Here is a 25,134-nt window from a genome sequence, read left to right as displayed (position 1 = left end):
CTGCTAAGTTTCAAATCAATCAGTCTAGCAGTTTTAGTAGAGCACTATTTAGATGTTTGAGAACACAAATGCAGTTAGGCAGTCATCCGGGTTTAAGTAGAAGCCCCATTTTGACATATGTCAATAAATCTTTTGCTACAATATTATATACTAAATTTTAAGTTAATTGACTAACCAGTTTTTGAAAAAGAGCATTGTCATGCAGGTGAAGACCCAATATGGGCATATACAGTATTTGTACAACCTGGAAGGCAGGGATTGACAACCTGTCGGAAGGGGCATGCCAAGTGTTAACTCATGCACTTGTTCTTATGGATTTGGGTGCCACTGATACTTTATTAATATTAATAATAATCCTGCCTATATTTTAGTTAATAGAAATTTACCATTAAAATATAATAATGTCTAAAATTAATAAATAATATGCATGTTTTAGGTAGCACAGCTCTTCTCAAATTTCCTATGCGCCACAGTATCTCTCAAGAATTATTGATCGCAGTATATCTTCTATATCCACAAACTCATCTAGCACCACACTAAATACTTTGATGTGTTTTAAAAACCAATGTCTATTTGTTTGATAACATTTCTAGCCATTTCATTTATGCATCTCTTCTCTAATCTAGCAGATGGTGGTAATCATCCCTCCAAAAGGGCTGAAATTAACAAACATCTAACTGATTTTTTTAGCCACCACCATTTTGTCCAAGATGTTTGACTTTACAACTAAGTGTGGAAAAAGTTATCAGCAGCACAAATTACAAGCTTTACGGTGAAAATAATAGGCTAGCCCCACTAAAATAATGCAGTAAATAAAACAAGTGAATTGTTTTTTCTATGTATGCCAAAGAGTTCTCATTGGGTAGCTATGGTTCAAGCATAGTTTTGATTGTCTTTTAAGTTCTTTGTGGCTTATTAGACTTTATTGCACATGCTTTTTTATTGTATGTGCTGTGAAAAATCCTTATGCATGCCAATAATGGCACATGTGGTGTAGTTTGCAGACCCCTGCTGTAAGGTGTGTAAGAGGAAGAACCTTTTTTGACCTAAAAGCCCAAGAATGCTGAGAAAAAAGACCTGCTGCCCTCAATCACCTGACCAGTTGAGGAAAGACAATTGGTCAGGAGAGAATTTAAAAATCAGGAATCAGATGCTGACTGTTGGCTTGATCTGCTGTCTTGGTTTAGGTCCTATACAGGATGTGCAAATTTTGGAATTGTGAATCTTCTGAAGACTCTCAGACAGAGGCTGCGTTGTTTACTGGCATGGCATATATTTGTATGTGTGTAAGGAGGAATTATAAATTATAATTAATTGCTAAACAATTCTGAGAATTTACTAAAAGAGAAAATACGGTAACAAGACCCTAAAATATTAACTTAAATCTCACCGCATTATGACTGTACTCTGCAAGGGTACATTGCCATTACACTATTCCCCTGCTGTCATGGAAGCCAATTCCGACTCCTGTGGAGGGTGTTGTAAAAGACCTATGCGTGACGGTATAATCCGGAAGTGTCTGGAGAATGACGTCGGGGAAGGCACAGCGAGTTAAGGTCGGGATGACAGACAGGGGGCGGTGACTGAGTGAGGTGATCCGGTGCCTGGGGGGAGCGTGGGCAAAAGAGTCCAAAGGAAGTCCAAGGGGGTAGTTAGGGCGCAGTCCAAAATCCAGAAACAGGGAGATCCATCGGAGACGCAGATGGTTAAAAACAGGAACAGGGATCTGGGACCAAGAACACAAAAGGTAAAAACATAATGGGGCAAGGTGCTCCGAGCCCCAGACTCAGTAGGTCAGGATGCCATGATGAAGCCTATGCCCTCGGGCCACTCCTAACTCCGGTGGTAGGCGGGCTACCGGGTGTCCGTCTTCCAAAGCTGAGCCCGGAACACCGGACTTAAATAAGGGAAAGGGAATGAAACACAGCTGACACTAATAAAACTAAGAACAGTACGAGACAGGTAGGAGCGCCCTCTAGAGGAGGGATGACGACCGTGACACTTGCTGCCTTTGTTATTATCACAGAGTGATGATATTGCCAGTTTTCTAATTCAGATTTATTAAATTTAGGCCTCTGAGATGCCTTGCTCCGTGAATTGTGTAACTTTTATGTTGTATATTGTGTAATGTGTTGTGTTGTTTAGATGTTATTGTAAATAACTATTCATTTGTCTCTTCGCTTTGAACCAGGAACCATCTATGATGCCCTAGTTGAAATTTCTGATGATACTATAGTTACTAGACCATGTGGCAATATAGCATGTTCAGATGCAAAAGCTTTTGTAAATGACCATTCCAAATTCAAATTTGTGATTTCATTCATTTTGTGAATCCCTTTTTAGATTACCCTCATTACTAACCAGCTTCAGGAAAAGACATACATTCTGCTATTCAACATATATTCTGCTATTCAAAAACTGCAGCAAAATAAAAACATTCTGGAGGAATTCAGAGGTGATGAAGGATTTGAAAGAACACTGGTAGATTTTTGTGAGCTTGCTGAAGAAATAGACTTTCTGACAGAATTTCAGCCAGAGACAGTTTGCCTTCTGCAAAAGATCAGTTTTCTTATGAAGGACTAGATACACTAATTCAGAATTCAAAACAGGGTTTCAAAGTGAATTTCTACTTCACAGTTCTTGAAATTACTATTCATTCATTTGTCGAAAGATTTAAACAGATGCAGCTGCTGGAGTCAGTATTTGGCTTTCTATATGATATCCACAGCTTGTGAAAAAAAAAACAGCAAAACCGATAAGGGAAAACTGGAGTCGGCTTTGACACATAAAAATTCAAAAGACATTTTTGGAGATTTGTGTAGTGAGCTTCAAGCTTTTTCAAGACAACCTCAGGAACATACTACTCCTGAAGAAGTACTGAAGTTTATTTGTGAAAACAAATTCTCAAACAGTTTTCAAAACATTTTCATAGCCCTACACTTTTTTTTTTACTTTGCTAGTTTCCGTAGCTAGTGGGAAGCTTAGCTTCTCTATTTGTGCTCAACAATGATGCCAGAGAGTTAGACATGCCGCAATGTCATGATAATGATATTGACATGAGAATATGAAATCATTGGAAAACTGAAACTAAAAGAACATTGCCTTATGTGTTGAGTTTGCAAAACATAAGGCAAATTAAAGTAATTTTAAGAGTACAGAATTTTTTGATGTTGTATTTTGGAAATACACATTTAATAATATCACCTTATTAACCCTTTACAATTTATTGCATTAGGAATTACCTTCTCCCTGGCTTGCTCTCCATGAGACATACAGACAGGGAGAGAGCCTGGGGTCAGAGCACAGGGTCTGCCATTGTACAGTACCCCTGGAGCAGTTGGGGTTAAGGGCCTTGCTCAGGAGCCCAACAGAGTAGGATTCATCTGCCAGCTATGGAATCTGAACTGGAAACCTTCTAGCCACAGGCACAGATCCTTAGCCGCAGAGCCACCGCTCCACCCTGAGGCAATTTCAGTTCTTTGAAGAGTATTCTTTCAATGTTTGGGTTTTGTGATAATTGAATTTAAAGCAAGCTAGTGTTGTTATTTTTTTATTTGAAATTAAAATAAAATATTATGTAGCCTTTGCCCACAAATCTATTTGGAAAATTTTGTATCTATTATAATTGATATTAGAAGTATTGGCTGGACAGCTGAATTAACCTCAGTATTAAAAATGCTTTGAAAAATTTAAAGAAAAAAATGTTTTACCAAGCAGTTTGCATAATGGAGAGGGTAGGTATTTTAGGGTTGCCCCTGTTTTCCAGTAAGAATCTTGAGTGAAGACTGCTTTGCAGCTTAGTTGCCTGGCCATTATTAAACAATGGGCTTTGAAACAAATCTAGTTAGGACCTCCAAGAAGAGCTAGGCTTTGGTTTTGTGACTTTGGTGTTGTTTCCATGTATTGTAAATACAATCATTTCTTTCTGGGTACACCTACTTGCCATTACAGCCTGCAGACCAACAGAAACAATGGTTGTGTCACAGCTGCAATTATGAAGCAGGTTGTTATATTCAATTGAATTAATCTTTAACCTTCTTAAATAGCAATTCAGAGATTTGGAATTGATTGTGAAAACTTGTGATAGAGATGTTTCAACATATTTTACTTTCATTGAAAGGAGAATTGTTGTCAAATTACCAAAATGAATGTGCAGTACTTTTGAAATCTGAGTTATTTGAAAAGGTGATTTGGAATAATTGTGTGCCAATTTTGTTTTTTAATTGTTATCATTTAATTACACGCAGACCGTGCAGAACATCCTTCATATCAGTAAACATGTAAATTAAATTTTGTCTGAGAATTAAAAAGCCTCTTCAGGTTTACAAATCAAGTGGTTACTTAATAGAACAAATCTAGCAGCTGATCATCTCCTCCTAGCAGCTCTGGTAAGACTGATTAACATTAATAAGACGACATATATTCTATTTATAAGATACTATAGTAGTACCACTTCTTTATTTTTTTCCTATTTTTTCTGCTGTGTATTTTAACTGCAAGGTTTTATGAAAATGGATTTTAAAATATATGATATCATCAGAGGAAACCTATGGCCATTCCAGAACAGTATTTCGGTAATAAAATCTGATATATTAATATTAAGCGTGTGAAATGCAATGCCAACAAAGGCCATGAACCACAGGCTTCTAAGATATATGAAGCACTTTAATAGATTTATTTCTTACATTTTGATTGTCATCACATTGAAGGCAGACACCCTGATCTCTTTGTGTCTGGCTGGGAGGAGGTGGCGAGCTGTCTATGGATCAGGGAGAGTCAAGTGAAGCCAACTGCTTTGCACACACATCACCACAGTTAAGAACGTCCTTGGCAGCAACACTTCACAATGACATTATCAGTAGTATTTCCGTCAGAAAAATATGCTCCAGAAACTAATGCAAAATACCAGTACAGAAAAAGTATGGATCTCTAATAAAATGTTATACTTATACAGTATATTATGTTCTAAGTTCATGTTTGTGATTGTGATGCAAAAACAACATTTATTATTTAGGTGTGTTAAAGATGCTGCCTGGAGCACAGAGCCAGAGGCCTTCTAAAATTCTTCTGTTACTGGTTGTCAGAGGGCACAAGCAAATGAAAGTGCCATGGGAGTCTGATGACGTCCATAGATTTTAAGAATTGTGTTGTGACCAAATCTTATATATTGTGTATGGTAAATAAACACATAATTCCAAGATGGCATAGTTCAATGATGGCATCTCGATTGTAGTTCTCTCTCTCTACAGCTGGTCAAATTGTAGAGTTTCATTCCTTTATTAAGAGATCGGGTAGATAAAAGCAGGGATCAGAGCTGTTGTGACTCGGACAACTGGATTTTAGAAAATGCATCCTGTCTTTGGTGCTTACAATATTGCTACAGTATTTCATGCAAGAATAACCTTTTTTATTCTGTGGTTATGTATACAATGAAAGCATGAATAAATGGACTCATAGAATGAAATGTGTAATTTTTGCTGTGTAAAAAAATACATTTGTGTTTCAGATCTAAAGATTAATATGAAGCCAAGATATGAAATTTCAGCTGTTGTACCTGGGTGTTACTACACATACATGTTCAACCATGTTAGAACAAAGCCGCCTGTTGTGTTCAATCCTCCCATGTCATGAACATGATGGTTGGTGACACCGCCTTAAAATTTTAAAATCTTATGATCTTTTTTCTGATTTAATTAATTTAGGGTTAGTGTGGTTGTATGTTTGAGTTTATAAAACAATCTTCTTAATATTGTCAGACTTATCCAGATTAAACTTGTAATTTTCCTTGATTATAAATGTCCTGCAATTGAATGACTTTACCACCTCTGTTTTTGGTCTGAAACATCGAGATGACAATCATGCTACTGAAGCCTTTTAACTCTTTAATGTTGTCTTTAATGTGGCCATGTGCAAAACACAATACTATTGTATTACAAAATAAAAATCTAAGCAATTCTTCCTTCATAAACAGCTAAAAACATTCTAAGTGTGGAAAGGAAGGCAGGTCTACTTTGAGAGCATACAGATGGGAAACGGAAAGCTGTGTAGACATAAATGTGATGGTCAGCTACGATACAGAAATAAATTCCTTAAGCACAAACATTAATTCATAAAATGAAGAGAGAACTCTAGGACTTGAAGTTGCCATTAGAAAAGAACTGAGTGATGGAAGGAATGAATGTAGACTGTTCACCTTTCATGAAATAACAATTTGAGCTATCATGGTTATCAGCAAATCACATGTTAAGGGCAATTTGAGTTAAACCAAACCTGTCAAGTCTGATTCTCTCAAGTACTGGAGGCAGCATGGTGACTGCATTCTGAAACAAACACGACACAGTAAATGCATTCAAGCTGTGATGGCAATCTGGTCCTGCAGGCTTGCCTAAATGCAGGATCTAGGTTATGTTTCCATATCAGCAGCTCTGCTCCCAAGAGAGGAAGTATTCATACATCATTATCAAAATGTTTAGGGACTATGAAAACTATGAGTCTTTTCTGGCACAAGCATTGTGTGTTAACATGGTTAAGAAATACGTGTTTTCTGATAGTAGCAAAGAAAAAGTGACAACAAATTAATTTGCAATGATCTTCACATTTATGCACAGACTCAAACTGTGATTGAGAATCTTTATTTTATTTACTTTCTCATTTTGTAATAATGCTTTTGCTCAATGTCAGCATTCTAGACTTGTGAGCATCTTTGAAGTGAACTGCACTGGCATGACTTCCTGGGAATGCTGTCAAACAGTGTTAGCATAAGCAGTTATTCCTAAACTTCAGTGTCAGCTGGTTCTGTGTTAATACCCAGTAGCTCTTTAGCCTTCAGCTTATGAGGCACAACAACATCAGCAGGAGGAAAGCAGACTCTACGGGTAACAGGCAAGCAGTGTTCCCCAAAAGACCCCTGTTTTAATCTCAGTGTAGTGTGATATTTTAGAGTGACAACAGGGGCACTGCTGAGACTTCATGGGAGAGCAGGAGCTTCAGGCAATCTTACTCCACTGAGCTGAGAAACAGCAAGGTCTAGCAAGACTGATATCAGATATTAAAGCTTTGAAATGAGAGTTTTGTGCACATAAAGAACATTTTAAAAATTGGAAAAGAGCAGAACAAAGGAAGGGAGTGTAATAACTTCCTACACAGCTGACAATGGAATTTGTCACAATGTTCTGAAACAAATTATTTTGAATCATTCAAACCTTTTGTAAAACATACAATTTACTAGTCTTTATTTTGTATACTACCTTCCTCTAAAACCCAGACAGACAGATGTGTTATTTCAAAGATCTTAAACTGATTCTAATTATAAAACAACATTTTTAAAATGTTCACATAATTCATTAATAATTTTTGACAATTGGTTGACACTTTTGTCCAAAACAACTATCTGTTAGTATTTTACTGGAAATGATGTACCTTGTTCATGTATATAACAGCAGCAGCTCACATGGAATTTGAACTCACAACTTTCCAGTTACAAGTCCAGGATCCTGTCCTTGTAATGTAAGGTTTCAAAACTATACATTTTATAAAGTTGAATCAACTGTTGTTTTAGAAAAATGCACCCTGATAAAATGATAATGGAGATCTGACAATATTGAAACCTGCACATATTTGTGTGTTTCAGTATTTCTTTTAATTAATCCTTCACCGTAACATCAGAGAGCTGCTTATTCCTAAACCAGGTATGTGGCAAACTATTCAAGTCTTCCCACAGATTCTCCACAGGAGTCAAGTTAGGACTGTAACTGGACCACTCAAAAACATTTCCCTTCCTATCTTTAAACCACTCCACTGTAGCTTTGGCCTTGTGTTTTGCTTCATTCTTGTGCTGCAAGGTGAATTATTCATCTCAGTTTTAGGTCTTTAGTTGACTGAAGCAAGTTTTCCTCTAAGATTTGCCAGTAATTCGCTCCACTTATCTTCCAGCCCCTGCTGATCAGAAGCAGATGTACAACATAATGTTTCCTCACCAGATTTGACAGAGGGATGGTATTGACTGAGTGATTTCCTGTGTAGTTTGTGCCAGATGTAACCCTTTGCATTTACACTTAAGTTCCAAGCTGTTTTCACCAATGAATTGAAAATTCAACAATGTTCTACTATCTAACTGAACAGTTCCCAGTATTGGGTCTTTCCCTTTGTCCTTAACCTTTCATCCAATCCAGCAACTTGCTTTTTCGTTTTCTGATGCAGAGTATTTTTTCAACAGTGAAATGAATAGATACATTTATTAAGGGTTATTTACCAATCAAAAGGCACATGCATGTATAAGTATGATTAATTATTGTTAAATCTGTGAAAAGTCATAATTGAAAACTAAAACTGAATACAGTACATGTTTACAAATGATAGATTTGTATATGATTGCTTGCTGCCAACAATAAACAGGTCATTTTTGTCAGTTATATTTATATTTAATTTGGAGGGAGAGAGAAGTTTACAGTTAACCTGTTGTGATGTGTTGTTTTTACCCAACCATATTAAAAGTGTGGCAGCACAGCTGAATTAAATGCAATACTCTGCTTTCAGATTACTCTGCTTTCAGGAGTTACTTCTAATGTAAGTAGACAAGGCATTTGAGAGAAACTGTCCCCAGGGAAGTACCCTGAAATAGTGCTTTTCTTTCATCATTACTAAGCACTGACAAAGGAAATTGCCGAGACTGCTACAAAATGCTACGAAACCCCCCACTAAAGCATAACTATAATTCCAAAGGGAATTTCTTTCTGCATATAACACACTAGGTGTGGTTGTCAAACTCTGTATATAAAGGTCAGTAAAAGCCAGTGGTGTATTTTTTTGTGGGAGGGAGTTGCAATTAAGAATAACTAGAGGAAATGTATGTCTGCATGAGTCTCACTGCCACATTTATGCTAATCAATCTTTTAAAAGGGATTTCATTAATACTTTTTTTTTAAATACAAGCATAATGATTTAGTAATGATAATGTTTTTGAATGATGTTGTGTTTGAAGTTCATAATTTTATTTCATGCGAGTGGGGAGATGTGTTAGAATAAAGGCTGCAAAGGAACAAGTCGAGTTTAATTTCCACACTGAAAAGTATGAAGAAAAAGAAATTTCAGCTGTTGAACCTTGAACCGTAAACTGTTATTTTTTTGTCTCTAGCTTTCAGTGTGGCCACTATGCATTCCTAGAGTAATGAATGCCCATTTTAATTCTCTTGGGTAACCTTACCTTCACAATATCTACAGTAATAACCGTCAAAACTTTTATTCCCCATGTAAATAAATGACAATGGTACAGTATTAAAAATGTAACAGAAAGCAACAAAAATGAAAATGCTTTCCCCCCAACAGCTTCATTATTAGTTTTATTCAGTGCAATTAAAAATGTGATTAACCAAGTATGAAAGAATAGTCATAGATAATGAACTATGAAATTATTTTTTATTGTTACCAATAAGTTTCCTTAGAGATGAATTTTATATTGTACTTCATAAATAAAGAAAAGCAAAAAAAAAAATACGTTATTTTTCATAACTCATTCGATTACTATTTTACTTTTCATCCATCCATTTTCTAACTGCTTCTTCCAATTCAGGATTGCGGGGAAGTCAAAGCCTATCCCAGAAAGCGAGGGGTGCATTCACACTAGGGCCAATTTTAAAATACAACAGAAGTCAATTAACCTATCACTATGTTTATGAACTTTGGGAGGAAATCAGAGTTCCCGGGGGACATCCATGTGAACAAGGCTAGAACATACAAACTCCACACAAATATCATCCAGGTCTGAAACTGAACCCAGTGCTGTGAGGCAACAATGTTGTTCAATGCACCACTGTGCCATATTTCAGAATCAATTTTTTACTGACTAAATGTTATCTATGCCACAGAGCTCAACTTGTTCATGTACTTTCAAAAGATTTAAGGCTTGTCTATGAGGTTATCTAGTGAATTTGTATCAGCGGTGTTCATTTTCTCAACAGTAATTTATCCTTTGTGAAAAAGGGAATTGTATACAGTACCTTTAAAAATAAATGGCTGCCTCATTTTGGACCTGCAGTGGACTCAAACTCTGGACCTGCAGTAGAAAAACAGTGGTTATGCCTGCTTGCATAGCCACGATGTACTGAAAGGTGCTAGTCTGATAAGCCCAATGTCATCATAATTATGTATGTTCTGGCCACAAAGGAAAATAGTATCCGCTTTAAATTTAATCAAATTCAAATGAGCAGCTGTAAAAAAGCACTTCAATATATCTACTGACCGTCTGAGAGCGCAAGGTACTCCAGAGGGTGGGGAAACTGGCTCAAAACACTACAGGGTGCGTGCTACCTCAAAAAGTTAGATGCCTCAAGAAGGCCAGGTCTATCCTCAGGGACCTCAGTCACCCTAACCACAACTTGTTCTCTCTACTACCTTCCGGAAAACGATAACGAAGTATACAGACCAAGACCACCAGGTTTCGTAACAGCTTCTTCCCGCAGACAATAAGACTGCTAAACAGCCAACCACAGCAGAAAGCCACAATTACACAAACGGCCGCTGGCGAATAGGCAACCTACTTGAACAGATAGATTGCACCGGCTCCCGCTTGTCACTTTGCACGCTCAGGACACATATGAACAGCGCTGAATACCTCCTATCCTACCATATCTCCTTGTGTTACTTTCAAGCAATCTGTATTGTTAATTGCAATTGTATAATTTAACCTAATCCGTTTAAACTTCTATCCTTCTACTCTTCTATCCCTCTTAACGAGATAAAGCATTTCATTGCCGACAACACCGCTGTATGCTGTACTGTTCGTGCATTGATAAATAAACCTTGACTGATTGATTGAAACACCATAATACTAATTATACCTGTAAGTTTGAAACCAAGAAAATCTTGAATGCATTACTGTTCATTTAAAGAAAGTTTCACAAGCATTTTTAACAAGTTGAGATATCTGGTTCAATTCGTGTTTAAGTATTTTTTAGGACAGCTTGTTAATTCTCCAAATATAATGTAACCAAAAATCTGAGGTATGACAAAAAATGACTTCCGGAATTCCAAATAAACTAGAGTTATACTACAGTACAGTACGTTTCTCATTTATAATGGTAATGGTCTATTAATTGAATCATGTTAGAAATGCATTAGATTGGATATCATTAAAGTTTTACCTCCTCCTGTAAAGGGACTGCTTATACAGATTAAGGGAACAGGGAAATTGACCCTGTACAGGAACCAATAAATGGATATACTAAACCTACACAACAAGACTTAATCATCAATCAAAGTTCAGGAACAGACCAAAATCAGGAACCAGGAAGTCAATCCAAAGAAATAAAAGGAAACTAGAAGAACAGTAATCTGGAGAAAAAAAAAACCAAGAAATCAAGACCAAAAGGGTGAACAAGTACTGAAATAAAACAGAAGCAGGATAAGCAGCAGGATTAAAGTCCTGGAAAAAATACGTAAGAGCAGTCTAGAGCTCTAACCAGATATATATGAGATGGTATAGTGAACACAGTTTATATAGAGCTGAGAAAGGGAGGTGTGGAGTCCAGGGTACATTGGGCAGTCTGTGATTGGCTATGACTTAACGCAGCTGTCTTTGTTGTCTGCGTCTCTGCTGCGCAGCTGGGACTGTAACCAGTGCTGGAGGTGCCCTCTGGCGGCAAGGAGGTGGAACCGTAAAACCTCTGGTGACAACAATATCTGGTGTCCCATGGCCTAGGGAGTGTGGCAGCCTTCAGAATTATCATTTAAAATATCTGTGCATTAATAACATCTTAGATGAATGTGTACAAGTAGTATTCTACATTAAAAATGTTGGGTTACAATGAAGGAAATTTCCAAAACCTCATTCACCAAAACTGGAACGTGGGGACAGATGAAAGTGAATGAAAAGGATGAAGATATACAGGGACATCAGTAGCACACTGGAGGAATAATAATGTACTTACTAAATTTATCTAAAAATCTACACATGGGGATTAGAGTGGTGGGACTATGGTGGACATGGGACATACTGGAAAGGAAGGTTTTGAAGGAATTTTGAGAATTTTTAACTATTTATCCCAAAACTTGAAAGCATTGACAAACAATATCAAATGTCCCCAAGCATGTATGTAAAAAAAAAAGTGATTCAAACTTTCTTGAATTTACTGTCATGTATGATACAAAAATATGTGATTAAGTTTGACCCTTTTCCTGATTTAATGTATTAAGATATAGTTTATATTGTTGTTACAAATATTTATAATGCCAGACAGTGTTAATGCTGTTCTGTATTTCTGACATAATTGCCAAGGCTCATTTATATACTGCTGTTTTAGCTCCAGACGATCAGATGATTTATTCTTCTCCTTCTAACACCATAAAGGGAATAAGCATAAAGTATACACAGAAAAATGTATGGCTGGATATTTGACGATGATCTATAAACCATAAATCAACAGTTAGGTTTGGATGAGGTAACTGTTTGTGGGGCTCAGGCATTACGGTGGTGGACAGAATCTAACACTCAAAATGACTTTTTTTTATCATTACAAGAATGAGTATTTCCATGGAAACAACCCTCCTGTCTGTAGCTGATCCTCTCTTCTGAGCTTCTGCTATTGTCCTCTACTCTGATTGGCCTTGACATCTCCTCTAACTTTAACAGTAAACCATGTCCTTCCCTTGCTTATCTAAATGTTTCATTTACTGTTCCCAGCCAGTTTCTTCCTGCCTATCAATCTTCCAGGATATGCCCTTGAACCTTTCATCCTCGCCCCTCTTGTTCTTTCTTTTCTTTTTAATAATACATAGATTAACATCATTCCAGAGAGCTCACTAATCAGTATCTTCTGTTCATTGCAGCTGATTCCTCCTCTGATCTATGGGTTTTGTAATGGCTCAAACATTCTTCCACCTTCTCCTTTAGGAAGGACATACTGTATGTTGTCACCTTTGATCTCACTTTAACAATTTGTGAAAATTCCTTAGCATTGGTTTCCTGCAATTTCTTTGCAAAGTATACAAATTTACCATGTCCTCTCTACTGAAGATCTTATGTTCTCTAGGCTTGATTACTGTAAATCACTTCTTGCAAAGATTCATAACTCACATCTGTATTCTTTGTAGCTTAACCAGAAAAGCATTACTTCACCAGTGACTTATTTTACACTCTCCTCTGGCACTTACCTTCATCGTTAATCACCTGTACCTCTTTTCTTCAGTCTCTGAAGGTCTATAGTCCCTGCTTGAGTGCTAAAAAGCCAGAAAAAGAATAGTTCTTGCAATGCATGCATTGCATACCTGCTTCAGTTTTATTTTAACAAGCCATCTATGCACCTGGGGAAATATTTCACAAACACGGGTTAAAACAGCACAGACAGTTTCTCATAATTAAAGAAGCATGTTGGTTTGAAGAACAAACCAAACCTTCACTGCACTACAAAAAAACTGTGTTTTTAAAATATTTGCTCAACACTGCAGCAAAACATAAAATTAATTTATTCTAGTTACATTTAGATTTTCTAAATATTTTATGTTCAATTATTTAACTAGTATTCACTGTGCATATAATTAGAAATAAACAACCCAAACTAATGCAGGCATGCAGAAAGACAGCTACAAATCTGCAAGGAAACACTGAATTATGGCAAAGTTATAGTCGAGGTTATATAAGAACGATAATCTCTTTTATTCTTTTATAGAAAAGGATCTCCATTATTTAACCTTTCTAAAATTTAAAATACCACCACGTAAAAGCAACCTAATCTCTAAGTGTTCTGAATAGCACCTATTCAATCAGGCTCAAGGCAAGCAATAATAATGAGGATAACTCTGTGCAGAGTGGCTTTTCACGATGATCTTGGAGCATGTCCCACAAGGATGGCTACTTGTGAAACCCCACCTTGCAGGTAAATCAGGGATGGTCATAGAAGAAAATAACCAGGGATGGCAGGAAAAAACACATTGAACAAAAAAGTATCCAGAATATGAGAAAACAACCCCCTCACCCACAGAGACAAGACTTCCTCCCCGCTAATAGTGTCTGGTTTAAATTCCCTTGACTCCACCCCCAGCTCACCTTGATTGACAGGTTACCTCCATTTAAGCCAATGGAAGGCCCAGCTGTGTAACCCGACACAAAATGGAGGTAAAACAGTCCAGCACAGCCTATGTTTCTTGATACCAAAGAAAAATGCGAGCCTTGAGCAACAAAGGACAACCTCAAGAGAGGTCATGGGACGAAGGCCTGTACTGCCATTGTCACGCTAAGCTTTGTCAAGCTGCAAGGGTCCTATCGGTTTCATTTGTTCTTTCAGAAGCATTTCACATTCTCAGTGTGACCACAGTATCTTAATCTGGCTATCATATACAGAAATTTCCCCAAAACCGGAAACTTTTCTACTTGGGGGAATTTTGAAACAGACACCTTTTGTGTTTCAAAGTGAAATCCTCCTTAAATTTGCTCATGATTTGAATCAAAATCCTGTGAGTGGACTCCAAGACACAGTGGATAGGAATCCAGTAAAATATCTGTACACACTAGAAGAATCAAATTAACGCTGAAATGAAATGAAAATGTCCCCGCAATCGCCAGGGAAGTTCTTTGGCAATGTAGGCGGCAGAACCACAATCCAACACCAGCTGCACCTTTTGATTTTGCAAACCTACGGTTCTTGTAAGAACATATCAACTGTTACGCAAGCGGGAAATCCAGTGGGTTGCAAATAGATCTTGAAGAAGCCACTTGGGGGAAGTGGAAAGGGGGCACCCGGCTTTGAACCGGGGACCTCTTGATCTGCAGTCAAATGCTCTACCACTGAGCTATACCCCCTCACAGAACTAGTTGCCTCTCTACGTGTTCTGATTGGTAACTTTTCAATCAGGCTGAAGGCAAGCAATAGTAATAAGGATAACTTTGTGCAGAGTGGCTTTTCACGATGATCTTGGAGCATGTCCCACAAGGATGGCTACGTGTGAAACCCCACCTTGCAGGTAAATCAGGGATGGTCATAGAAGAAAATAACCAGGGATGGCAGGAAAAAACACATTGAACAAAAAAGTATACAGAATATTAGAAAACAACCCCCTCACCCACAGAGACAAGACTTCCTCCCCGCTAATAGTGTCTGGTTTAAATTCCCTTGACTCCACCCCCAGCTCACCTTGATTGACAGGTTACCTCCATTTAAGCCAATGGAAGGCCCAGCTGTGTAACCCGACACAAAATGGAGGTAAAACAGTCCAGCACAGCCTATGTTTCTTGATACCAAAGAAAAATGCGAGCCTTGAGCAACAAAGGACAACCTCAAGAGAGGTCATGTGACGAAGGCCTGTACTGCCATTGTCACGCTAAGCTTTGTCAAGCTGCAAGGGTCCTATCGGTTTTATTTGTTCTTTCAGAAGCATTTCACATTCTCAGTGTGACCACAGTATCTTAATCTGGCTATCATATACAGAAATTTCCCCAAAACCGGAAACTTTTCTACTTGGGGGAATTTTGAGACAGACACATTTTGTGTTTCAAAGTGAAATCCTCCTTAAATTTGCTCATGATTTGAATCAAAATCCTGTGAGTGGACTCCAAGACACAGTAGATAGGAATCCAGTAAAATATCTGTACACACTAGAAGAATCAAATTAACGCTGAAATGAAATAAAAATGTCCCCGCAATCGCCAGGGAAGTTCTTTGGCATTGTAGGCGGCAGAACCACAATCCAGCACCAGCTGCACCTTTTGATTTTGCAAACCTACGGTTCTTGTAAGAACATATCAACTGTTACGCAAGCGGGAAATCCAGTGGGTTACAAATAGATCTTGAAAAAGCCACTTGGGGGAAGTGGAAAGGGGGCACCCGGATTTGAACCAGGGACCTCTTGAGCTGCAGTCAAATGCTCTACCACTGAGCTATACCCCCTCATAGAACCAGGTTCCTCTCTACGTGTTCTGATTGGTAACTTTTCAATCAGGCTCAAGGCAAGCAATAATAATAAGGATAACTCTGTGCAGAGTGGCTTTTCACGATGATCTTGGAGCATGTCCCACAAGGATGGCGACGTGTGAAACCCCACCTTGCAGGTAAATCAGGGATGGTCATAGAAGAAAATAACCAGGGATGGCAGGAAAAAACACATTGAACAAAAAAGTATCCAGAATATGAGAAAACAACCCCCACACTCACAGAGACAAGACTTCCTCCCCGCCAATAGTGTCTGGTTTAAATTCCTTTGACTCCACCCCCAGCACACCTTGATTGACAGGCTACCTCCATTTAAGCCAATGGAAGGCCCAGCTGTGTAACCCGACACAAAATGGAGGTAAAACAGTCCAGCATAGCCTATGTTTCTTGATACCAAAGAAAAATGCGAGCCTTGAGCAACAAAGGACAACCTCAAGAGAGGTCATGGGACGAAGGCCTGTACTGCCATTGTCACGCTAAGCTTTGTCAAGCTGCAAGGGTCCTATCGGTTTCATTTGTTCTTTCAGAAGCATTTCACATTCTCAGTGTGACCACAGTATCTTAATCTGGCTATCATATACAGAAATTTCCCCAAAACCGGAAACTTTTCTACTTGGGGGAATTTTGAAACAGACACATTTTGTGTTTCAAAGTGAAATCCTCCTTAAATTTGCTCATGATTTGAATCAAAATCCTGTGAGTGGACTCCAAGACACAGTGGATAGGAATCCAGTAAAATATCTGTACACACTAGAAGAATCAAATTAACGCTGAAATGAAATGAAAATGTCCCCGCAATCGCCAGGGAAGTTCTTTGGCATTGTAGGCGGCAGAAGCACAATCCAGCACCAGCTGCACCTTTTGATTTTGCAAACCTACGGTTCTTGTAAGAACATATCAACTGTTACGCAAGCGGGAAATCCAGTGGGTTGCAAATAGATCTTGAAAAAGCCACTTGGGGGAAGTGGAAAGGGGGCACCCGGATTTGAACCAGGGACCTCTTGATCTGCAGTCAAATGCTCTACCACTGAGCTATACCCCCTCACAGAACCATGTGCCTCTCTACGTGTTCTGATTGGTAACTTTTCAATCAGGCTGAAGGCAAGCAATAGTAATAAGGATAACTTTGTGCAGAGTGGCTTTTCACGATGATCTTGGAGCATGTCCCACAAGGATGGCTACGTGTGAAACCCCACCTTGCAGGTAAATCAGGGATGGTCATAGAAGAAAATAACCAGGGATGGCAGGAAAAAACACATTGAACAAAAAAGTATCCAGAATATGAGAAAACAACCCCCACACTCACAGAGACAAGACTTCCTCCCCGCCAATAGTGTCTGGTTTAAATTCCTTTGACTCCACCCCCAGCACACCTTGATTGACAGGCTACCTCCATTTAAGCCAATGGAAGGCCCAGCTGTGTAACCCGACACAAAATGGAGGTAAAACAGTCCAGCATAGCCTATGTTTCTTGATACCAAAGAAAAATGCGAGCCTTGAGCAACAAAGGACAACCTCAAGAGAGGTCATGGGACGAAGGCCTGTACTGCCATTGTCACGCTAAGCTTTGTCAAGCTGCAAGGGTCCTATCGGTTTCATTTGTTCTTTCAGAAGCATTTCACATTCTCAGTGTGACCACAGTATCTTAATCTGGCTATCATATACAGAAATTTCCCCAAGAAAAATCAAATTAACACTGAAATGAAATGAAAATGTCCCCGCAATCGCCAGAGAAGTTCTTTGGCATTGTAGGTGGCAGAACCACAATCCAACACCAGCTGCACCTTTTGATATTGCAAACCTACGGTTCTTGTAAGAACATATCAACTGTTACGCAAGTGGGAAATCCAGTGGGTTGCAAATAGATCTTGAAAAAGCCACTTGGGGGAAGTGGAAAGGGGGCACCCGGATTTGAACCAGGGACCTTTTGATCTGCAGTCAAATGCTCTACCACTGAGCTATACCCCCTCACAGAACTAGATGCCTCTCTACGTGTTCTGATTGGTAACTTTTCAATCAGGCTGAAGGCAAGCAATAGTAATAAGGATAACTTTGTGCAGAGTGGCTTTTCACGATGATCTTGGAGCATGTCCCACAAGGATGGCGACGTGTGAAACCCCACCTTGCAGGTAAATCAGGGATGGTCATAGAAGAAAATAACCAGGGATGGCAGGAAAAAACACATTGAACAAAAAAGTATCCAGAATATGAGAAAACAACCCCCTCACCCACAGAGACAAGACTTCCTCCCCGCTAATAGTGTCTGGTTTAAATTCCCTTGACTCCACCCCCAGCTCACCTTGATTGACAGGTTACCTCCATTTAAGCCAATGGAAGGCCCAGCTGTGTAACCCGACACAAAATGGAGGTAAAACAGTCCAGCATAGCCTATGTTTCTTGATACCAAAGAAAAATGCGAGCCTTGAGCAACAAAGGACAACCTCAAGAGAGGTCATGGGACGAAGGCCTGTACTGCCATTGTCACGCTAAGCTTTGTCAAGCTGCAAGGGTCCTATCGGTTTTATTTGTTCTTTCAGAAGCATTTCACATTCTCAGTGTGACCACAGTATCTTAATCTGGCTATCATATACAGAAATTTCCCCAAAACCGGAAACTTTTCTACTTGGGGGAATTTTGAGACAGACACATTTTGTGTTTCAAAGTGAAATCCTCCTTAAATTTGCTCATGATTTGAATCAAAATCCTGTGAGTGGACTCCAAGACACAGTGGATAGGAATCCAGTAAAATATCTGTACACACTAGAAGAATCAAATTAACGCTGAAATGAAATAAAAATGTCCCCGCAATCGCCAGGGAAGTTCTTTGGCATTGTAGGCGGCAGAACCACAATCCAGCACCAGCTGCACCTTTTGATTTTGCAAACCTACGGTTCTTGTAAGAACATATCAACTGTTACGCAAGCGGGAAATCCAGTGGGTTACAAATAGATCTTGAAAAAGCCACTTGGGGGAAGTGGAAAGGGGGCACCCGGATTTGAACCGGGGACCTCTTGATCTGCAGTCAAATGCTCTACCACTGAGCTATACCCCCTCATAGAACCAGGTTCCTCTCTACGTGTTCTGATTGGTAACTTTTCAATCAGGCTCAAGGCAAGCAATAATAATAAGGATAACTCTGTGCAGAGTGGCTTTTCACGATGATCTTGGAGCATGTCCCACAAGGATGGCGACGTGTGAAACCCCACCTTGCAGGTAAATCAGGGATGGTCATAGAAGAAAATAACCAGGGATGGCAGGAAAAAACACATTGAACAAAAAAGTATCCAGAATATGAGAAAACAACCCCCACACTCACAGAGACAAGACTTCCTCCCCGCCAATAGTGTCTGGTTTAAATTCCTTTGACTCCACCCCCAGCACACCTTGATTGACAGGCTACCTCCATTTAAGCCAATGGAAGGCCCAGCTGTGTAACCCGACACAAAATGGAGGTAAAACAGTCCAGCATAGCCTATGTTTCTTGATACCAAAGAAAAATGCGAGCCTTGAGCAACAAAGGACAACCTCAAGAGAGGTCATGGGACGAAGGCCTGTACTGCCATTGTCACGCTAAGCTTTGTCAAGCTGCAAGGGTCCTATCGGTTTTATTTGTTCTTTCAGAAGCATTTCACATTCTCAGTGTGACCACAGTATCTTAATCTGGCTATCATATACAGAAATTTCCCCAAAACCGGAAACTTTTCTACTTGGGGGAATTTTGAGACAGACACATTTTGTGTTTCAAAGTGAAATCCTCCTTAAATTTGCTCATGATTTGAATCAAAATCCTGTGAGTGGACTCCAAGACACAGTGGATAGGAATCCAGTAAAATATCTGTACACACTAGAAGAATCAAATTAACGCTGAAATGAAATGAAAATGTCCCCGCAATCGCCAGGGAAGTTCTTTGGCATTGTAGGCGGCAGAACCACAATCCAGCACCAGCTGCACCTTTTGATTTTGCAAACCTACGGTTCTTGTAAGAACATATCAACTGTTACGCAAGCGGGAAATCCAGTGGGTTACAAATAGATCTTGAAAAAGCCACTTGGGGGAAGTGGAAAGGGGGCACCCGGATTTGAACCGGGGACCTCTTGATCTGCAGTCAAATGCTCTACCACTGAGCTATACCCCCTCACAGAACCATGTGCCTCTCTACGTGTTCTGATTGGTAACTTTTCAATCAGGCTGAAGGCAAGCAATAGTAATAAGGATAACTTTGTGCAGAGTGGCTTTTCACGATGATCTTGGAGCATGTCCCACAAGGATGGCGACGTGTGAAACTCCACCTTGCAGGTAAATCAGGGATGGTCATAGAAGAAAATAACCAGGGATGGCAGGAAAAAACACATTGAACAAAAAAGTATCCAGAATATGAGAAAACAACCCCCACACTCACAGAGACAAGACTTCCTCCCCGCCAATAGTGTCTGGTTTAAATTCCTTTGACTCCACCCCCAGCACACCTTGATTGACAGGCTACCTCCATTTAAGCCAATGGAAGGCCCAGCTGTGTAACCCGACACAAAATGGAGGTAAAACAGTCCAGCATAGCCTATGTTTCTTGATACCAAAGAAAAATGCGAGCCTTGAGCAACAAAGGACAACCTCAAGAGAGGTCATGGGACGAAGGCCTGTACTGCCATTGTCACGCTAAGCTTTGTCAAGCTGCAAGGGTCCTATCGGTTTTATTTGTTCTTTCAGAAGCATTTCACATTCTCAGTGTGACCACAGTATCTTAATCTGGCTATCATATACAGAAATTTCCCCAAAACCGGAAACTTTTCTACTTGGGGGAATTTTGAGACAGACACATTTTGTGTTTCAAAGTGAAATCCTCCTTAAATTTGCTCATGATTTGAATCAAAATCCTGTGAGTGGACTCCAAGACACAGTGGATAGGAATCCAGTAAAATATCTGTACACACTAGAAGAATCAAATTAACGCTGAAATGAAATGAAAATGTCCCCGCAATCGCCAGGGAAGTTCTTTGGCATTGTAGGCGGCAGAACCACAATCCAGCACCAGCTGCACCTTTTGATTTTGCAAACCTACGGTTCTTGTAAGAACATATCAACTGTTACGCAAGCGGGAAATCCAGTGGGTTGCAAGTAGATCTTGAAAAAGCCACTTGGGGGAAGTGGAAAGGGGGCACCCGGATTTGAACCAGGGACCTCTTGATCTGCAGTCAAATGCTCTACCACTGAGCTATACCCCCTCACAGAACTAGGTGCCTCTCTACGTGTTCTGATTGGTAACTTTTCAATCAGGCTGAAGGCAAGCAATAGTAATAAGGATAACTTTGTGCAGAGTGGCTTTTCACGATGATCTTGGAGCATGTTCCACAAGGATGGCGACGTGTGAAACCCCACCTTGCAGGTAAATCAGGGATGGTCATAGAAGAAAATAACCAGGGATGGCAGGAAAAAACATATTGAACAAAAAAGTATCCAGAATATGAGAAAACAACCCCCTCACAAACAGAGACAAGACTTCCTCCCAGCTAATAGTGTCTGGTTTAAATTCCCTTGACTCCACCCCCTGAACACCTTGATTGACAGGCTACCTCCATTTAAGCCAATGGAAGGCCCAGCTGTGCAACCCGACACAAAATGGAGGTAAAACAGTCCAGCACAGCCTATGTTTCTTGATACCAAAGAAAAATGCGAGCCTTGAGCAACAAAGGACAACCTCAAGAGAGGTCATGGGACGAAGGCCTGTACTGCCATTGTCACGCTAAGCTTTGTCAAGCTGCAAGGGTCCTATCGGTTTCATTTGTTCTTTCAGAAGCATTTCACATTCTCAGTGTGACCACAGTATCTTAATCTGGCTATCATATACAGAAATTTCCCCAAAACCGGAAACTTTTCTACTTGGGGGAATTTTGAAACAGACACATTTTGTGTTTCAAAGTGAAATCCTCCTTAAATTTGCTCATGATTTGAATCAAAATCCTGTGAGTGGACTCCAAGACACAGTGGATAGGAATCCAGTAAAATATCTGTACACACTAGAAGAATCAAATTAACGCTGAAATGAAATGAAAATGTCCCCGCAATCGCCAGGGAAGTTCTTTGGCATTGTAGGCGGCAGAACCACAATCCAGCACCAGCTGCACTTTTTGATTTTGCAAACCTACGGTTCTTGTAAGAACATATCAACTGTTACACAAGCGGGAACTCCAGTGGGTTGCAAATAGATCTTGAAATAGCCACTTGGGGGAAGTGGAAAGGGGGCACCCGGATTTGAACCGGGGACCTCTTGATCTGCAGTCAAATGCTCTACCACTGAGCTATACCCCCTCAAAGAACCATGTGCCTCTCTACGTGTTCTGATTGGTAACTTTTCAATCAGGCTGAAGGCAAGCAATAGAAATAAGGATAACTTTGTGCAGAGTGGCTTTTCACGATGATCTTGGAGCATGTCCCACAAGGATGGCGACGTGTGAAACCCCACCTTGCAGGTAAATCAGGGATGGTCATAGAAGAAAATAACCAGGGATGGCAGGAAAAAACACATTGAACAAAAAAGTATCCAGAATATGAGAAAACAACCCCCACACTCCCAGAGACAAGACTTCCTCCCCGCCAATAGTGTCTGGTTTAAATTCCTTTGACTCCACCCCCAGCACACCTTGATTGACAGGCTACCTCCATTTAAGCCAATGGAAGGCCCAGCTGTGTAACCCGACACAAAATGGAGGTAAAACAGTCCAGCATAGCCTATGTTTCTTGATACCAAAGAAAAATGCGAGCCTTGAGCAACAAAGGACAACCTCAAGAGAGGTCATGTGACGAAGGCCTGTACTGCCATTGTCACGCTAAGCTTTGTCAAGCTGCAAGGGTCCTATCGGTTTTATTTGTTCTTTCAGAAGCATTTCACATTCTCAGTGTGACCACAGTATCTTAATCTGGCTATCATATACAGAAATTTCCCCAAAACCGGAAACTTTTCTACTTGGGGGAATTTTGAGACAGACACATTTTGTGTTTCAAAGTGAAATCCTCCTTAAATTTGCTCATGATTTGAATCAAAATCCTGTGAGTGGACTCCAAGACACAGTGGATAGGAATCCAGTAAAATATCTGTACACGCTAGAAGAATCAAATTAACGCTGAAATGAAATGAAAATGTCCCCGCAATCGCCAGGGAAGTTCTTTGGCATTGTAGGCGGCAGAACCACAATCCAGCACCAGCTGCACCTTTTGATTTTGCAAACCTACGGTTCTTGTAAGAACATATCAACTGTTACGCAAGCGGGAAATCCAGTGGGTTGCAAGTAGATCTTGAAAAAGCCACTTGGGGGAAGTGGAAAGGGGGCACCCGGATTTGAACCAGGGACCTCTTGATCTGCAGTCAAATGCTCTACCACTGAGCTATACCCCCTCACAGAACTAGGTGCCTCTCTATGTGTTCTGATTGGTAACTTTTCAATCAGGCTGAAGGCAAGCAATAGTAATAAGGATAACTTTGTGCAGAGTGGCTTTTCACGATGATCTTGGAGCATGTCCCACAAGGATGGCGACATGTGAAACCCCACCTTGCAGGTAAATCAGGGATGGTCATAGAAGAAAATAACCAGGGATGGCAGGAAAAAACATATTGAACAAAAAAGTATCCAGAATATGAGAAAACAACCCCCTCACAAACAGAGACAAGACTTCCTCCCAGCTAATAGTGTCTGGTTTAAATTCCCTTGACTCCACCCCCTGAACACCTTGATTGACAGGCTACCTCCATTTAAGCCAATGGAAGGCCCAGCTGTGCAACCCGACACAAAATGGAGGTAAAACAGTCCAGCACAGCCTATGTTTCTTGATAGCAAAGAAAAATGCGAGCCTTGAGCAACAAAGGACAACCTCAAGAGAGGTCATGGGACGAAGGCCTGTACTGCCATTGTCACGCTAAGCTTTGTCAAGCTGCAAGGGTCCTATCGGTTTCATTTGTTCTTTCAGAAGCATTTCACATTCTCAGTGTGACCACAGTATCTTAATCTGGCTATCATATACAGAAATTTCCCCAAAACCGGAAACTTTTCTACTTGGGGGAATTTTGAAACAGACACATTTTGTGTTTCAAAGTGAAATCCTCCTTAAATTTGCTCATGATTTGAATCAAAATCCTGTGAGTGGACTCCAAGACACAGTGGATAGGAATCCAGTAAAATATCTGTACACACTAGAAGAATCAAATTAACGCTGAAATGAAATGAAAATGTCCCCGCAATCGCCAGGGAAGTTCTTTGGCATTGTAGGCGGCAGAACCACAATCCAGCACCAGCTGCACCTTTTGATTTTGCAAACCTACGGTTCTTGTAAGAACATATCAACTGTTACACAAGCGGGAACTCCAGTGGGTTGCAAATAGATCTTGAAAAAGCCACTTGGGGGAAGTGGAAAGGGGGCACCCGGATTTGAACCGGGGACCTCTTGATCTGCAGTCAAATGCTCTACCACTGAGCTATACCCCCTCAAAGAACCAGGTTCCTCTCTACGTGTTCTGATTGGTAACTTTTCAATCAGGCTGAAGGCAAGCAATAGTAATAAGGATAACTTTGTGCAGAGTGGCTTTTCACGATGATCTTGGAGCATGTCCCACAAGGATGGCTACGTGTGAAACCCCACCTTGCAGGTAAATCAGGGATGGTCATAGAAGAAAATAACCAGGGATGGCAGGAAAAAACACATTGAACAAAAAAGTATCCAGAATATGAGAAAACAACCCCCACACTCACAGAGACAAGACTTCCTCCCCGCCAATAGTGTCTGGTTTAAATTCCTTTGACTCCACCCCCAGCACACCTTGATTGACAGGCTACCTCCATTTAAGCCAATGGAAGGCCCAGCTGTGTAACCCGACACAAAATGGAGGTAAAACAGTCCAGCATAGCCTATGTTTCTTGATACCAAAGAAAAATGCGAGCCTTGAGCAACAAAGGACAACCTCAAGAGAGGTCATGGGACGAAGGCCTGTACTGCCATTGTCACGCTAAGCTTTGTCAAGCTGCAAGGGTCCTATCGGTTTCATTTGTTCTTTCAGAAGCATTTCACATTCTCAGTGTGACCACAGTATCTTAATCTGGCTATCATATACAGAAATTTCCCCAAGAAAAATCAAATTAACACTGAAATGAAATGAAAATGTCCCCGCAATCGCCAGAGAAGTTCTTTGGCATTGTAGGCGGCAGAACCACAATCCAACACCAGCTGCACCTT

General features: G+C 40.0%; 10 non-coding genes across 10 annotated transcripts; all 10 read right to left on the bottom strand.

Annotated features, from left to right (window-relative positions):
• Positions 1-14,719: 14,719 nt before the first annotated feature.
• trnac-gca (transfer RNA cysteine (anticodon GCA)) lies at positions 14,720-14,791 on the bottom strand. Its single transcript has one exon. It is a non-coding gene; the product is annotated as a tRNA-Cys (tRNA).
• Positions 14,792-15,803: 1,012 nt separating this feature from the next.
• On the bottom strand, positions 15,804-15,875 carry trnac-gca (transfer RNA cysteine (anticodon GCA)). The gene has a single exon. It is a non-coding gene; the product is annotated as a tRNA-Cys (tRNA).
• Positions 15,876-16,887: 1,012 nt separating this feature from the next.
• On the bottom strand, positions 16,888-16,959 carry trnac-gca (transfer RNA cysteine (anticodon GCA)). Its single transcript has one exon. It is a non-coding gene; the product is annotated as a tRNA-Cys (tRNA).
• Positions 16,960-17,813: 854 nt separating this feature from the next.
• On the bottom strand, positions 17,814-17,885 carry trnac-gca (transfer RNA cysteine (anticodon GCA)). Its single transcript has one exon. It is a non-coding gene; the product is annotated as a tRNA-Cys (tRNA).
• A 1,012-nt stretch (positions 17,886-18,897) lies between these two features.
• Positions 18,898-18,969, bottom strand: trnac-gca (transfer RNA cysteine (anticodon GCA)). The gene has a single exon. It is a non-coding gene; the product is annotated as a tRNA-Cys (tRNA).
• Positions 18,970-19,981: 1,012 nt separating this feature from the next.
• Positions 19,982-20,053, bottom strand: trnac-gca (transfer RNA cysteine (anticodon GCA)). The gene has a single exon. It is a non-coding gene; the product is annotated as a tRNA-Cys (tRNA).
• A 1,012-nt stretch (positions 20,054-21,065) lies between these two features.
• Positions 21,066-21,137, bottom strand: trnac-gca (transfer RNA cysteine (anticodon GCA)). The gene has a single exon. It is a non-coding gene; the product is annotated as a tRNA-Cys (tRNA).
• Positions 21,138-22,149: 1,012 nt separating this feature from the next.
• On the bottom strand, positions 22,150-22,221 carry trnac-gca (transfer RNA cysteine (anticodon GCA)). Its single transcript has one exon. It is a non-coding gene; the product is annotated as a tRNA-Cys (tRNA).
• Positions 22,222-23,233: 1,012 nt separating this feature from the next.
• On the bottom strand, positions 23,234-23,305 carry trnac-gca (transfer RNA cysteine (anticodon GCA)). The gene has a single exon. It is a non-coding gene; the product is annotated as a tRNA-Cys (tRNA).
• A 1,012-nt stretch (positions 23,306-24,317) lies between these two features.
• Positions 24,318-24,389, bottom strand: trnac-gca (transfer RNA cysteine (anticodon GCA)). The gene has a single exon. It is a non-coding gene; the product is annotated as a tRNA-Cys (tRNA).
• Positions 24,390-25,134: the final 745 nt, after the last annotated feature.

The sequence above is a fragment of the Lepisosteus oculatus genome, chromosome 7 (genome assembly GCF_040954835.1).
Source record: "Lepisosteus oculatus isolate fLepOcu1 chromosome 7, fLepOcu1.hap2, whole genome shotgun sequence".
Taxonomy (NCBI): Eukaryota; Metazoa; Chordata; class Actinopteri; order Semionotiformes; family Lepisosteidae; genus Lepisosteus; species Lepisosteus oculatus.
This window is presented reverse-complemented; position numbering and strand designations above follow the sequence as displayed.